Source organism: Malaya genurostris, chromosome 3, assembly GCF_030247185.1.
Source record: "Malaya genurostris strain Urasoe2022 chromosome 3, Malgen_1.1, whole genome shotgun sequence".
Lineage (NCBI taxonomy): Eukaryota > Metazoa > Arthropoda > Insecta > Diptera > Culicidae > Malaya > Malaya genurostris.
The window spans coordinates 93,931,343-93,948,182 of NC_080572.1; the positions used below are offsets into that span (position 1 = coordinate 93,931,343).

The window sequence follows — 16,840 nt, forward strand, 5'->3', positions numbered from 1 at the left end:
ATGAAACTTCTTTATCATTTCATAAAGACATTTTAAGTTTCAATTTAATAATTGACCCATTAGTTCATCCAATAGTAAAATTTTAATAAAAATGATGTACTGATAAAAACAAACTCAAAATAGGCTACGAAATGTATAAAAATTTCAGCTTATTTTATAATTTATAGCAGTTAATCGTTTGGTTCAAATAATCTGATATTTAAAAAATAAGAGGAATATGTTTTATTAAACTCAAATCGTTGTGACTATATTAGTATTATATTAGGATAAGAATTCTATGTAAAAGTGATGCCACGGCGAAGAAAAACTTATGTAAATTGCCTTAAGAAATAAACATATTTATGGAAGAAAAATTGAACGAAAATACCAATTGCAAAACAATCTTGAAATTTCAATAAGTTACATTTGCTACTTGGGACCGGTTAACATTTTTCGGTTCCGGAAGTACCGGAAATTATGGGTGGAAACATCGAAACAAATCTCACTTGACATTCTCGGAGATGGTTAGAAAAAGTTTTACAAACTCAGGGTCCAATGAACGGTGTAGCGGTCTCATAAGCAGCTATTGCTTTTTATTCGGATCAAACTTTCGGTTCCGGAATTACAGAGTGAAGGTTTTAAAAGTTCAAACCGAATCAATTAGAGTGAGAATTCAAATGAAGGTAAAGAATCCTTCTTACCTTTCATTTGCAGGTAAAATGAACTATTTTGCTTTTACTCAAGAGTCGATGAAAAATGATTTGAAGAATCCCACAATAACACGAGAAAGGCGTCATAATACCACAAGAGGAATAAAAACAGTTTTTCGTACAACAACATTTTATTCAATATCCGGAAATATTCTCGACTCTGAAGAAAGTGTATTCTCGCTTTGATAGTTTTCATCAAAACAATAATGTATAACCATGACCAAGTAGTGCGTCGGCGTGAAAGTTGAGTCCAAACTAAAAAAAAGATTTTCTGAGAAACGAGCATCAAGCAAACAACCGTGCACCTCCTTCGATAACCATCCGCCGTTGCCAACAAACCCAACGCATTCGTCGTCACTGTTTTACTGACTAGCCGGTCAGACAACTCCTACGCTAGCTCTAGCAGCGTCAGTTAGCTCTCACTCGCGCCTTGAACCGCTAGGACGATTTCGCGATCCCGCATCGATTGTTACCTTTCGGCGTTAGTCGGTCTTATCGCTGTTGTATCACCGGCTGACAGTCCGATTCGTACTTAAGCCCCGGCCGGACGCAGTGATAGCGGCATGTTAGTGTGGGTTCGCCATCCGTGACGCGATTCCATAGAATGCAGATAATACAATGTCAAGCCAGTGTACGTTCACTGGCTGTATCTGATAAATGGTAAAAACACAAGCACCATTTATCTCTCTGGCTATTTTGGCATGTTTCCCATAATCATCTGATACGTTGGTTCACGGGACACAAGCAAACAAAAAACGGTCTCCAGCCGAACGGGTACATCATTTGATCGACTAAGCGTTGCGGTTAACCCTGGCAGACTCACGCGCGAATCATCATTCGGCCAATCGGTGCTTGTGGTGAACGGAGGTGGTTTATTAGCTTGACGGTGTCGATCGTGGAGTGCCGGTGTAGCGTTGCTGTCAATCACTTTCTTCATTGCCGGGTTGTTCTGTTGCGATAGGTCATCGTACAAGTGATTTATTAAGTTAGAAATGAAGTGTTCGATAACTTAAATTGTACAAGGAAAGAGAAGTATTCGGATAAAAAGAGTTTCTCTGCCAATCGGAATCGTGCAAATCGAGTGAATCATTACGAACCCGTGCATGTGTTTTGAGTTCAAATATGATACTTCATTTATAAGTAATCAGTGCAAAACCGTTTTGCACCTGCAACCGATGCTGCGCTTAAGATATTGATGAAAAGTGATTATCACAGTTTTCCAACAGTGTGTTAGCAGATTTTAAAATTCTTTCTACTCAATCGGATAGTATTGAATGTCCAGCACGTGTACAAGTCGTACATTTTTACCAGCTCCTCGTCAGCTAGTTTGTGGAAACAAGTGCCCAGTACCTCGATCGTTTGCGTTATTACCGATCGACCGACGCGTGTTAATCGTTACGGAGCGACGTACCTGAAAAGGAACGATAAAATGAATTCTTCTACCATAATAATAGCCATATTAACCATCATTAGGTGATGATGATCAGACCGCCAACAAATCCGGCCATCGACGACGACAAAATGTATGAATTACAGACCTACCACATCGATAGCTTTTTGTTGTTGTTGTCGTTGCAACTGTTTTGATAATTTTCGTGTTTTTTTTGTGAATGGTGTTATTTTTCTCATGTGACGAGTGATGGGTTCAGTGTTGAACTACGCCGATGTGAAACGGTCAGACGAGCGGCAGAAGTGTGCGGTGAAGAGAACCGGCGAATATGTGTGAAATATTCACGGCAGAATCTCCGATGATCGTCTAGTGAATCGTTTCAGCTTGACTTGAAACGGACGAGCGGCAAAAAAAAGTGTGTAGAATCAGTGTCGTCACTACAGGGCAGGCTTTGTCTCGAGTTGATACGCCACAGTTAGTTTTGCGCGAAAACGTGAGTATATCTTGAGCGTGCTCAAGCATACAATTTTATCTGTCATTTGAACGCGTTGATGAACATTTATAATGAGAATAAAAACCTCTATGGTATTTCATGGTTGAATTTTGTTCAAACGCCGTCAGACCGGTATACATTTGAAATGAATAACAATAAGTTCCCCAAACCGTGGTAGAGTTTTTGGGAAAATATTTTCCTGGCTCGAAAACATCAGATATGTTTGTTTTGTGCTATGTGCACTAGGATGCCGCTATTGGGTTGTATGGGAAATGGGTCACCATCGAATTAAGCACTTAGCTTCTCAAAAAAGTTCCTAAGAATAATTTGAGCTAGAACGTACATGGGTAAGTGGTATGGTGCAATCACTGTCAGGCAGTGGCCGGGATCCTGCGCACAATGGTGCGAAAGTGACAAAAACCTTAGAAACAAAATTTTATTCAACTAAAATCTTTAATTTTATTAGATTCCTCAGTAAATCTAGAGTTACAGCTCGAAATTTGAAAATTCTTGAATGACAAATAAACTCTCAAATTTTTTTATAAATTGGGATGCTTTGAGATATGTAGAAAATTTATGACACAAAACCAATGTTTTGCGACTAGGAGGAAAGGCTGTAACTATTCTAACTATCAAATATGTAGGAAAAGGCTATAACTATTCACTAGTATTTCATTCTAGAACATGTTTCCTCTGTTTTGTTCAAAAATCTTACATCCGATCAATACCGACATATACATATTCATCGAAACCTGGCTGAACAGTAGCACACTATCAAAGCAAATTTTTGGAAATGCGTATTCGGTATACAGGCAAGATCGGAACGAGCTGAACAGCTTTAAAAAAGCGGCGGCGGAGTTCTGTAGGCCTGTCGCTCAAATTTTCATTCTCGTTTGCTACATGTTCCGAACTGAACTAGTGTTGAACAGTTATGGGTTGCTCTTACACTAACAAATTGCACACTTTTTATCTGTGTAATTTACATACCGCCTGATCCCATCAACGATATGGGATTGATTCAGCAACATTTGAATTCGTTCTTGCTAGTTACTAACCAAATGGATTTGAACGATAAGTTAATGATTCTAGGCGACTTTAATTTATCTGGTGTTAAATGGATTCGCTCCGTTTCCAATTATTTGTATCCAAATGCTGACTCCTTGAATAGCACTGTTTATCATAGATTACTGGACGACTATAACACTGCTGGTCTAGTTCAATTGAATGATCATTACAACAGCAATCATCGCCTTCTGGATCTTTGTTTTGCCAGTCAGGAGCTTTTGAATTTCTGTTTAGTTGGTGCAGCCCCCGAACCGCTGGTTAAACTCTGTCGTCATCACCCACCTCTCCACATTTCTTTAATGGAATCTTCGCCACTAATCTTTAACAATACATCAGAATCTACTTATTACAACTACAAGAAAGGTAACTTCGAGGCGATGAATAGGTTTCTGTTATCACTTGATTGGTGTTCGCTATTATCGGACAACGACTGCAACATCGCTGCCACAGTTTGGACGAATATTGTACTTTATGCAATTGACCAGTTCGTTCCAAAGAAAACGTGTCGTCAACAAATTTATCCTCCCTGGTCAAACTCACGTCTAAAACGCTATAAACGTGAAAAAAGGTCTACCTTTAAAAAACTTACAAAGCATCCTTCTCTTCAACTAAGATCACATTACGTGTTTGTTAACAACCGTTATAAACGACTGAATAAGGCGCTCTACTATAACTACCAACGCAACATCCAGAATAATCTTAAAGATAATCCCAAACGTTTTTGGAACTATGTCAACGATCAGAGGAATGAATCGGGATTACCAACTCATATGTTCTTTGGTGAACTGGATGCTTCGACTACTTCTAGTGTTTGTTACCTATTCCGCAGTTACTTAGCAGTGTTTTCTCCAAAGAAACTTTGTCTACGCAGGATATTCTCTTGGCCACCAGCAATGTTCCACTCCGTTCATCGTTTGGTCCTCATCCTACGATTACGACTGCTGACGTTAACAATGCATTTTTGAAACTGAAATCATCATTAAGTTCCGGCCCTGATGGAATTCCGTCATTAGTGTTGAAAAAATGCTGAAGAAGTCTTCTTGTACCTTTGACAAAACTGTTCAACCTATCTCTCCAGCTTGAATTTTTTCCCGAATCTTGGAAAAACTCTTACGTTTTTCCCGTTTATAAGAAAGGCGTTAAATCCCTTTATTTCAAACTATCGAGGAATTGCTGCATTATGTTCAGTTTCAAAACTATTTGAAATAATAATCCTGGACTTCATAACTCACAACTGCTCCAGTTACATATCTGATACTCAACACGGTTTAATGCCTAAACGGTCTACGTCTACAAATCTTGTTCTATATACATCATATATCATTCGATCTATGCAATCGCAAGATCAAGCTGATGCCATCTATACAGATTTCACTGCTGCATTCGACAAGATTAACCACCAAATAGCAATTGCAAAGCTCGACAGGCTTGGATTTATCGGCCCTTTTCTCAATTGGATGGAATCATATCTGGCTGAGCTCTGGCGTTCCTCAGGGAAGCCATCTAGGACCATTCATATTTCTGCTATACCTAAATGATGACGATTTGAATCTGTTTCATCTCATCAAAGATCGGAAAGACTCAAATTTCTAGCAGTCACAGCTGGATGTATTTTCCAACTGGTGCAACGTCAACAGGATGGTCCTGAACGCCTCTAAATGTTCCGTTATTTCCTTTTCTCGTAAACGAACCACGATCACGTATGATTACACTATTTCGCAAGCTGTACTAAAACGGAAGACATCAATTAAGGATCTAGGTGTGTTATTGGATTCAAAACTTAGTTTCAAAGGTCACATAGAATATACCCTCTCTAAGGCATTCAAGATGCTAGGTTTCATCTTTTGCATCTCAAAGAATTTCAATAACATATACTACCTGAAATCGTTATATTGCGCTTTAGTTCGTTCTACACTGGCGTATGCTATTGTTGTTTGGGCACCATATTACCAAACTGATAAGCTGCGCATTGAAACTGTTCAGCGCAAGTTCATTCGTTTTGCTTTGCGTCGCCTGCCCTGGAGAGATCCATTGAATCTCCCAAGCTACGAAAATCGATGTAGGCTCGTACACCTCGATTTGCTATCTGTCCGCCGTGATACACTGAAAGCTGTTTTCGTCGCGGACCTCATCCAATCCAGCGGGCTTTTCCCATGCTCCTAAAAAAATTTTTTTTTGCGAGCTCGAATACCAAAATCTGAATTTGCCCTTAACATGACAATTTTGTCACGTTGGGTGTTTTCATCAAATTTTATATGTGATTGTTTTCAAAAATTTGAACAATTGCATTATTTTGGGAAAATTTATGCTTAAATTATAAATCTTAAATGTACTATTTCGTCGCAATAATGTTTACTCTCTAATTATGAACTTTTCAATCTTTCGAGCAAGTTGAGGCTCTTTTGTTGTTGTCTTGTTTGGTTTATCAAATAACTATCCTTCAAAAACACTTCGCGAAATCAGTAATAATTTTTTGTCACTCTTGTATATTGACGTAATATTATTACTCTGAAATCTAGTTCTCGGCAAATGTTTGGAGAATGGTTGAAATTTCACGGGCAAAATTTCCGATTCTAGAAATAAGCAAAAAAGAGTCATGATTTGGGAAAAATATTGTATTTTCATATTATCATAATACACCATCGGATCGTGATCCATTTGGACTGATTTCGCTACACCCTCATTGAACATAACTCAAAATTGAGTGACACTTCACTCAAATTCTGTAAAAGTGCACGTACTCTAAACTTGAGTTACCACCTATCTACTCAATTTTGAGATAAGGGACGAAATTGTCCAAACTTGAGTAATTTTTACTCAAAAGAAGAAAACAATATTTTGTTCAAAATTTGAGTAAGTTCAACTGGAAATTTGAGTTCCTTGCTCTCGAAATGTAGGAACTTTTCTTCGTTATTTTCATATACGAAGTTATTTTTCTTTCTTTTGAATGCGTAAAATAGTGATTCAAAACCGTTTCCTTTTGAACGGTTTGGAGTCAAAATTGAATTATTTTGATATCCTTATGTTGGGTTTTTCACTAAGCATAATTGAAACCACAAAACATCGATGATTGACGTTGATTCATGTTTTCAAAACCGGATCTAGAAACGGCAATGGAAAACGACGAATTCTTGCATTCTTTATTTCGATAAGAATATTCCGAGCATGAAAACGCTCTGAACTGCAAGAAGTATTTTTTTTTCACTCAAATGTTTAAAAACTCAACGCTTACTCTAATGTATGAATAAATGCGAGAGAACTCATGGCAACGAGTTTACTTTACTCAAATCCATACTCAAATTTTAACATATTGTTCCAGTTTATGAATTTGAGCAATCACAACTCAAATCATGAGTTATGTTCAAAGAGCGTGTTGGATTTAAGAGTAACGCATTGCCGTTGATGGGTATAACTTCAGGCGTGTTTCTACTACGATGGTAATCTTTGCAACATAAATTTAGGCTTTATGTATTAAAATTTGAAAATATCAAATATGAATTAAATGGAATGGTGTTTTTTTTAAGCGATTTTAACTCATGTCTCAAATGATATATATTTGAATATCACAACAGTGAGAAGCACAACGAATTTCTTTTAGCCTGAATCATTAACAATTAAAATGTTATGATTTTGAATAACGGCGACGCCTAAACTAACGTGTTTACTTGCGTTAATTGCTCCAGTTTTTGATTTTGTGTTTCAGAATTTAAACACTTGAACGAACTACTTGAAAATCAGGTGCGCTTTCGAAGCGCCATTCGGTCGATTGTTGCGCGGTTTCGACGTCATATTCATAGATCCACACCTCACAAGCTTATGATGCATTCCACACCAGTTATGATGCATTCGATGAATGTGGGGTCACTATCTGCGTTGGAAATCATCTCTTTGGCCACATCAACACGACGCTGTTTTTGAATGAAATTCAGCTTTTTTGGCACCAGCCGAGAAGCGACGCGTTTCAAACCCAAAACATCAGTTAAAATGTGTTCGGTTGATCCATAAGAGATGTCCAACAACATAGCAATCTCTCTAATCGGAACAGAACGATTTTGCAACATGATTTGCTTCGCCAATTCAATGTTTTCTTCAGTAACAGATGTTGTTGGGCGGCCACCTTTGAAGCGTTTATACCACTCGTATGCCTGTGTTTTTCCTAGACACGATTTACCAAAGGCCTTTTCTAACATTTCCAACGTTTCGGAACACTTAAATCCATTTGCAACACAAAATTTGATGCACACACGTTGTTCTAAATTTTCATCCATTATAAAAATCGCCACCCGAAAATTTTTCAACTTCTTTGTATAGACGGCAAACAAAAACTAATCGTACGATATGCATCAAAATTTGACAGAATGTGTATAAAAGTGTTGCCAACGTTGAGAGAATAAAAGTTTACCGATTGGACAAGCGCGGGAATTTTAAAATGAAAATTCCGGTTCTTTTTTGATCATAAAGTATATCGCTCCTTGATGCTGGAAACACAAACAGGGCAATCTTTTTAGTTATTTTCACTGTGGAATACGTTTTTAACAGGCACTTTTTCTGCATTTTTCAATTTTTAACTTGCAGTCGCAAAACAAAACAAGTACACGGCAACTGTCAAAGATGAACTTGATTCATCGGCAGTTCATTTGTGTCGTCATCGTGCAAAACCTAATTAAATTAGAATGAACGCCATGAACACATAAACAAACCACTGATAGCTGTTAAAATTGATTCATTTTGTTCCTTTTTGTGAGGTTATATTACATTCGTGCAAAACCTAATTAGGTTTTGCACGAACATGACATAACCTCACAAAATGAACAGAATGAACTTTTTTTTGACAGTCGACGTGTATTTGTTCACAGTTTAAAAGCTCATCAGAGGCTCATTTTTCATTTTTGAATTTGCAGTCGCAAAACAAAACAAACACACGGTAGCTGTCAAAGATGAACTTGATTCATCGGCAGTTCATTTGTGTTGTCATCGTGCAAAACCTAATTTATAGATTCGCGTGCTTCCGCTTTTGCATCGATTGACCAATCAGAGCGATGCTTTCCCTTTGATATATCGCTTACTTACGTTCAAAACCGGCGTCTATGGCAGGGAAATCCGATATGCCGGAGTTCGTCGAATACACAAAATGTCTGTATGTGTGTATGTGTGTGTATGTATGTATGTATGTAAAATTTTTTGCACTCACTTTTCTCAGAGTTGGCTGAACCGATTTTCATGAAAGGTATTGTAACCCCATATACCCAGTTCCTTAATTTTATTCGAATCCGACTTCCGGTTCTGGAATTACAGGGTGATATGTGTAAAAAAATGAACATAAGTGCACTAAATTTTCTCAGAGATGGCTAAACCGATTCTGACAAACTTACATTCAAATTAAAGGTATAATTGCCACATACAAATTTCCTGAATTTTATTTTTATCCCGCTTCCTGTTCCGGAATTGCAGGGAGATTAGTGAAAACGTTTCAATTTCAAATTACTTCCTCACTTTTCTCATAGATGGCGTGACAGATTTTAAGAATCTTAGATTCAAATAAAAGGTGTCATAGTCCCAAACAAAACTCTAAAATTTCATCAGGATTTGATTTCCGGTTCCGGAATTCTAGGGTAAAATGTGATAAAAATTTGATACCGTCACTTAAAGCGGCGAAACAAAAAACGTAAATCAATTTCTAATCTGGCCTTGAAACTACTCCATTTGGTAGCCATTATCAGTAGACAACCAAACAAATGATTTTGGTTTTTCTGGTTCCCGGTTTTCGATTATCGACCGGAGATTGTGACTATAGATTCAAAAATAGATCAAGCTCATTTTGCCGAACCGACTTTGATTATACCCGTTCCCGGATTCCGCTTTCAGAAGTACCCGAAATAGTCGAACTCACTTTGTTTTCTCAGAGATAACCTTACAGATCTGAGAACTGTCTCACTCTGTAGGTTATACTAGTTGATGGACAAACCATTTTGTTTTTCAAGAATCAAAGAAAATTACTTTGCGAAAATCCACACATTTATTTATGAGGATATGAGAGATATGAGATAGGGATAATTACACCACTAGGTTAATTGAAACAGGTTTTTATTATAATTTGTCTTTAGCGCGACCATTTCCATTATAGAGTAGGTCAAAAAATCGTCTTTTTGAAGAAAAACGAAAACATTGACTTTTTGATGCACCCTAACATATAAACCCTAATGACAAAATAAATAAATACGGGTTTAATGTTCTTAGTTGGAGAACGATTCTTCCAAATATATAGTATTTTAACTTTTTTCATTAAATAAACTATAAAGGTTGGTTTTATGGAATCGCTTATTTGAAAGCTAAAGGAAAAGACGCACATTTCATGTATCTTTATTTGAATTCACAGTAAAAACTGTTGAAAAAGGCTGTTTTTTTGTAAACGCGAAACTTCAAAAAATCATATTTCGAAAATTCCACGTACCATATTGAAATGAAAAAATATGTGTCGAAATTCTTTACCGAAAAATTTGCGCTGGAATGCCCCATATACATTAGCAAGACGACATTCCACTTTTAGGTATACTAAAAGTTTTGTCAAATATAACAAAATGAAAAATATATTCTGCGATAAGGAGTTAACGATAAAAATGTAATCAACAGGCACTTTTCTTCATATTTGGATGCCTGTTCATTACATTTTTATAGTTAACTCCTCATCGCAGAACATATTTTTCATTTTGTTATATTGGAAAAAATGTTTAGTATACCTAAAAGTGTGATGTCGTCTTGCTATATGTCGTCTTCTCTGTGCTGCAGCTCGCCAACCACATGCGGCTTTTTGGATATAAGATTCCGGCAAGGGACAGCTCAATAAACAGCTAAACATTATGCAATTTACAGGTGACGAAAATACACTAATTGTGCCTTCAAAATTAGAATTATTAAATAAAAAAATCCACGTTATCCACGTTACACAATTCATAAAACTGTAACTCGTTAAATGACAGAATTTGGCAAGAACGATTTGAATATGTAACAAACATACTCCGCCTTCCAAACAGGTGAAAGTACTTATTTGAAATACCATTGACTTATATCAACATTAATATTATAAACTTTTTGTCATATACCATTCGACTCAGTTCGTCGGGACCACAAAATTCCTGTGTGCATATGTGTGTATGTATGTATGTATGTATGTGACAAATATATGTAATATTAATATTACGAAGTATAACAGACGTATGTCGGATGTTAGTTACAGCCTTCTTCAGTGATAGTTTATAAGTCTGTATCATAAAGTCTAAGAAGAGTGTAAGTAACATCTGAAATACGTATTTGTATTATTACGTCTGTTATACTTCGTATAGGGACGTTTGTAATATTAATAGAATTCAGTGGTATTTCAAACAAGCACTCTCATTTTACATTCCATTAAAAGTTCCAGTTACAAATAGTGAGTTAAAAATATGGCAGATTGTATAAAATATACGATTATAGGAGTGTATGTTGCTTTTATTTATTGTATTAAATTAAGTAAACAGTTTGACACGATAAGGAAATATAAGCTAGAGATTCCAAACATTTGTTTATTTAAAGTTAAATATAAATTTTTCCTCAAAACTAAGGCTAGAGTTCAAATGATAAAGTGATGATGCAAATTGTTATTTTCGGTCATTACTTATGCAAAATTTGGGCCAAATCAAAAAATACGGAAATAAAATTAAAGGAAAAAACCTGTTTCAATCCACCTAGTGGTGTTATTATACCTTTCTTATATAAACACCATGTTGTCATTAAAGTTACTAAGGGATTCTTTAAAAAACTTTTCTTTGATTATTTAATAGAAACAAAAAGTTTGTTTGGTCATACATAACCTTATCAATTTTAAGCAGTTTTAACCCAAGTTAATAGGAATTCCTCGTTTTTTTTTGCATTTTTGCTCTAAATGACGGTTTAAAATTATATTTTTATACACGTTGACCATTTTATTTTAGTATTAGTTTGTGAAAACCGACTCAGCTGTTTCAAAGAAAATGAAGAGTTTGAGTTTTCGGCCACTATTTCCGGTACTTCCGGAACCGAGAGCTGAGACCCGGTTCATTTGACCCGCAACAGTTTTGAATCAAATTTGAAAATTGTTTACGTTTTTTGCATTGTCACTCAATATGACAGGTTGCAATTTCATACTCACTATCCTGTATTTCCGGAACCGGCAGCCAGATCTGGATAAAATACACACACACACACACACACACACACACAGACATACATAAATTTTACGTACTCGACGAAATTCAATGGTATAGGACACTTGGCCCTCCGGGCCTCGGTTCAAAAGTCGGTTTTCACAATGATTGCATAGCCTTTCTGTATGAGAAATGCAAAAATCTTGATAACCGGTGGAACCGTTCACCTTTTATAGGGTAACCGAGGTATTTTAAGCACACTAAAAAATTTTTTCCAGTGTACATATTTCTGGATGTAATCAAAATTAAGTTCATTGTGTTTCACAATTTTAATGATTATTCCATTACTAAACATATTATGTATGAATATGTACTTCATTTCGATTACTACCAAAAATATGAACGCCGTGCCAAAAAAAAACACCATCATCCATCACCCCAGTCTGTCAAATGAGAACGGTCAAGCACTGCTTCCGGTCGAAATACCCAAACCGTGCTACGGTTGGTTATGACTTCGGCAAATCGCCTTACGTTTGTTTTTCTTCTACTCGTTGCGATAAGTTAAATATTGCTTATTTTTGAAAGCGGAAGTGAAAAAATCAAACACTGCAGGCAGTTCAACGTTTACACGCCATTGAAAAGATAAACAAAATGTAATTCCAGCTCTGCTTTAGAACTCAACGCGTCAATTTCAGTTGCTAGCTCGAGCTGAAGTTTGAATTGAATATAAACATCTCACAGCTGTTTACAAATTGTTCCAGATTCTGTATGTTTTCTCAGCAGTACATTTTATTTTTTGTATATGATAAACCGCCAAAAAAATATGTTCGAGACCAACCTGTTAGAATAACGGTTCCTACTAGGGAAAAATCCATATTAGCATATCAAAACGATGCAATTATGACTCCTATAAATTCATTGAAATCCAGTCTCAGTTTCGAAAAAAATATATTAGTATCAATCTTCCAGTATTTTTCGACACTTGTTACAGTATTCGTTAGTGTGATCAAAAACATATTTTGTACTTAATCTCAATGCACATCGGAATTGTTCCAAATATCCAAGAGGACGATACAAATATTTAATTATATGTTTTCTTTACAATTCTCGAAGTTAATTATTTGGCTTGCAGTCAGCGGGATCGTTGTCAAAATTTGTTGTTTCATCGAGAATTTTCTGTATTTGGTCCTATAACTTTTGTACTTATATCTGTACCATCTGCTCATTCTGTACCTTTTTCTGCACTCAATTGTGCCAGTACTTCCTTTACTCTTTTCCCTCATTTCTGTACTTGGTTTTGTACTTTCTGCACTTGTTCCTGTACCTTCTTTATTTTTTCCTGAACTGAGCTTCTGTACTTGTTCCTTCTATTCCTGTACCTGTAGCTGTCCCTGTGAATTTCTCACAGCTCAAAAATTATCTTTGGATGGAAATTATTTCGAATACTCTTAAATTAGAATAATAGAACGACCCTCGTGATTGCTCGAGATTAGTGAAGTAGAATGGTAGAGTGTTCTGTAAAAATAAATCATCTGACAATTGTTTTTGATTCGATCTCAACATTTTTCCCCAATTCAGGTACACACGTACACAGAAGTTTTTTCCTGTTCTTAAAAATCCCAAATGATTCAAGCAAAATACAACAAAATCAGTTTGACGGTTTATGAGCAAGAGGGTGAATCATTCGAATAGGTAAACATGTCGATGAGTTTCCAAATCTCGGTTCAATCGATGTAATTTAAAAACAGAAGGCAAACGGGATGGTTCGAGTACATTGGACGAAACTGTTCATAGTTACTCAAATGCAAATAATTTGAAATTTCGGAATACTCTGGGTTGATATAATTCGAATCGCGTTTGGGCCAATTGAAGACGTTTGGACTCAAATAAGTAACCGGACTTGCAATTTGAAGCAATTGACGAAATTTGGAGGTCGTTTCGAGAAAAAATTACACTTAATCCCGTCCAAAAAATCCTTCAGAGGTATAGCACGGGAAATGCTTATGAAAAATTTAAGCCGAAAAAAAACAGAAAACATCCTTCTAATTCGAATGGAATCGTTCGTTGTCTCAGTGCATTGTGAAAGCAATAATTATATCTATCAAGAAGATACAATTCACATTTCTGTAATTTTAGGAAAACAACTAATCATAAAAAAACGTTAATCATCTTATAGTCGTTTTATAACTTGACATCACGGTATTGAACCCAAATTTATATATCGGAAAATGGAAATCTGTATGCTGTTCATTTGGCGCCCTTACTTAATTGAACATGTAATTCGAAATAAAGAAACACGTGAATTAAGTAGGCTCAGTGAATTTTTTGCACAAATCAGCTCGTTTGGCGCCAAACGGTTTTATTAATAATTAAGTTATTAATTAAGTTATCATTACACCACTAGTTGGATTAAAACAGGTTTTTTTCTTTCTATTTCAACCGTATTTTTCTAAAATGCACGAATTTATATTTTACAACAATTTTCAAATCATATTCGCCCTTATTCTGAATAACGACGTATTGATTTTTCGATCGAATGTGATTCGATCGAATCATAGCTACCTTTGATTTTGCTAGCGTTATGGGGAATACAAATGAAATACGAGGGAAAAAACGATACGACGTTATTCAGAATAAGGGCGAATATGATTTGAAAATTGTTGTAAAATATGAATTCGTGCTTTTTAGAGAAATACGGTTGAAATAGAAAAAAAAACCTGTTTTAATCCAACTAGTGGTGTAATGATAACATTCTCATATTATTCATAACATCATAAATATTACTGTGGAATTCGCTAAAGCAACTGTTATAGCGTTAAATAGAAATAGGAAAGTTTGTTTGGACCTACTCTAACAAACTCTACAAATCCTGTTTATCCTGTAGTTGCGAAACCGGAAGTAGTATCTATAACAAATTTAGGAATTTCGTATGAAACTGTACGACTTTTCCTTTGAACCTATAAGTTTGTGAAAATCGATGAGGCCATCTTGAAGGAAAGCGAGTGAGACCCTTTAGCAGTTTTTGATTACCATTTCCAATTCTTCCAAAACCGGATTCACATGACCGAAATAGCCGAAGTTGGTTTGTTTGCCAGCAACAAATACGACCTACAAATTGGAACAGTTTTGAACCTAGCTAAACCTAAACTTACTATCTCATGCTTTATTTCGATTGAACCAATTAGACTAAATCTAACAAACGAAGCGAACCTGCGTTTCTGTAAATTTTGCTTATGTATGTCAAGTTAAACAGCATGAATCAGCAGCAAAGAACATGTAGTATCAGGTGTACAACTTTGCTTCCGCCGTTTTTTTTTAAGTTAAAAGCTTCATTGCGAAAAAGTGCTTACAGATGTATTATTCAAAGTATTGTCCGTCGCTAGCGACAACTTTCTCCCATCTTTCCGGCAATTTTCGGATCCCGGCTCGAAAAAGGAGTCCTCTTTTGACGCCATCCATGAAGCAATCCATTTTTCCAACTCTTCGAAGGCTTCAAAATGTTGATCTGCCAGGCCGTGTGCCATCGAACTGAATAGGTGGAAGTCAGAAGGGGCGACATCTGGGGAATACGGCGGGTGGGGCAAGACTTCCCATTTCAGCGTTTCCAGGTACTTTTTGACCACTTTTGCGACGTGAGGCCGAGCATTGTCGTGTTGAAGGATGACTTTGTCATGTCGCTCTTGATATTGTGGTCGCTTTTCTTTTAGCGCGCGACTAAGGCGCATCAGTTGCGTTCGGTAGCGATCTCCTGTGATGGTTTCACCCGGTTTTAAGAGCTCGTAGTAAATCACACTGAGCTGATCCCACCAAATACTAATCATAATTTTGGCGCCGTGAATATTCGGTTTTGCCTTCGACGAAGGAGCATGGCCGGGCTTTCCCCGTGATTTTCTGCGTTTAGGATTATCGTATCGAACCACCGGTTACGATTCGATGTAAAAACCCCTTACGATTTTGTCTTTGAAGCAGTTGCTCACATACAAATATACGGCGCTCGATGTCCCTCGGTTTCAACTCGTACGGCACCCAGTTTCCTTCTTTCTGAATCTTACCCAGGGCCTTGAGACGTTTTGAAATGGCTTGCTGACTCACTCCCAACGATTCGGTAAGCTCTTCTTGGGTTTGGCATGAATCTTCATCAAGCAATGCTTCTAGTTGTTCATCTTTGAAGGTTTTTTCTCTTCCACCACCATGTTTGTCTTCGACATCGAAATCACCATTTTCAAAACGTTGAAACCACTTCCGACACGTTCTTTTACTCAGAGCAGCATCACCGAAAGTTTCTGAGAGCATTCGATGCGCTTCAGCTGCATTTTTTTCGAATTGTTACAGAAAAGTAAAACTCCCCGCAAATGGCGAGAATTGGGCACATAAACAGACATTTTCGAGCGTGAATAATACGAAAACAAGAACAGCCTCAGCCAGTACAGCCACCTATGGGAAAATGGCGGAATCAAAGTTGTACACCTGATAGGATTATTATTATTGTTATAATTTGATCACTACACCACCGACACAGTACCGGCTGTGAAAATTTCATATTTTTTCTAATAAATTTGAATTCATTTACATTCGTTTATTCTTTCGGTTGCACTTATCATAGAATAGCTGAAATTTTTATCAACCGCAGCACCATCTTTTACCAATATTACACACTAGTAGCAGACATCCGTAAACGTTTCGTTTTCTTTATACCGTGTACGAAATAGAACAAAGCATGCATCGTGTGTTTTGTGTTTTCTTCTTCTTTTGGAGTGGAACATATTGTCATTCTATATAGCGATATGAGAATTTTAACACTCATCGCTTTTAAACTGCATAGCCGGAAGTCGGATCCAGATGAAATATCACAGTAGCTTTAAAGATAATATGAGCTTTAATGAAAATCGGTTCAAGCATGGCCGAGAAATCGGAGTGAGTTCCATTTTAAAATTTTTTCTGCACCACTTTCAGTGCTTCCGGGATACGAAAAGGGGGGACCAGTAGTGCCAAATTAAGTTTTTATGCCCACAAACTAACAAGCTCTGCCAACTAGATGAATTTA

The 16,840-nt window shown here is 36.5% G+C and overlaps 1 protein-coding gene across 1 annotated transcript in view; it reads left to right on the forward strand.

Moving 5' to 3' along the window:
* The first annotated feature begins 1,145 nt into the window (after window positions 1-1,145).
* Window positions 1,146-16,840, forward strand: part of LOC131438316 (adenylate cyclase type 2) — a 221,295-nt gene continuing 205,600 nt past the window's right edge. Inside the window, exon 1 of the transcript XR_009230918.1 lies at window positions 1,146-2,572. The gene's annotated coding sequence lies outside the window, so the exon portion shown is untranslated. The remainder of the gene's footprint in view (window positions 2,573-16,840) is intronic.